The sequence below is a fragment of the Nanorana parkeri genome, unplaced genomic scaffold, assembly GCF_000935625.1.
Source record: "Nanorana parkeri isolate BGI_ZX_2015 unplaced genomic scaffold, ASM93562v1 scaffold81, whole genome shotgun sequence".
NCBI lineage: Eukaryota > Metazoa > Chordata > Amphibia > Anura > Dicroglossidae > Nanorana > Nanorana parkeri.
Window position 1 is genome coordinate 928,081 of NW_017306349.1, and position 675 is coordinate 928,755.

A 675-nucleotide genomic window follows, 5' to 3' on the forward strand; every position below is an offset into this window, starting at 1 on the left:
CTTCAAAAAAAAAAGTCTGCTGCATGTTCTAAACATTTTTCAGACACCCTCACCCCTCACTTACCCCCATGCACACAACAGCATCGCGGGAACGTGCGTCGTGGTGACTTCCAGGGACCCAATCCCCATCGGGTCCCTAGACGCACACCGACCACGAGAAAGAAGTACTTGACATGCATTTGGCTTTTTTTGTTTGTGCACGTTTTGGGAACGCGCGTAAATGCGCACGCTTCTGACAAGCTCAGCGCTGTTTGGCCGGCTTGATGCTGGGAAGCAGGCTTCCCAGCCAATCAGCATTGAGCCAGCTTGTCGGCCAATCAGGGAGGCGGGTCATTACCTGCGGCCCGGCTTCCTGATTGGCCGGAAAGGCCGGCTCCATGCTGTTTGGCTGGCTCGATGAGCCTGCTTCCCAGCCAATCAGCATGGAGCTGGACAAACAAATCCTTTTCTCTGCGAAGGAAACAGCGGAGACGAAGATCGGAGCTCAGGTTACAGTTTTTGCCTACTCCTGCAGGCGGCGCTATAGCCCAGTGGTTCCAGATCTCCGTCCCCCACTGTGTCCTTGGAATGGAATGGCCTCCAACAGCGACTGTATATCGAAATGGTTTTTTGTCCGCACCTGAAACGGCTTCCTGATTGGCCGGAAAGGACAGCTCCATGCTGTTTGGCTGGCTC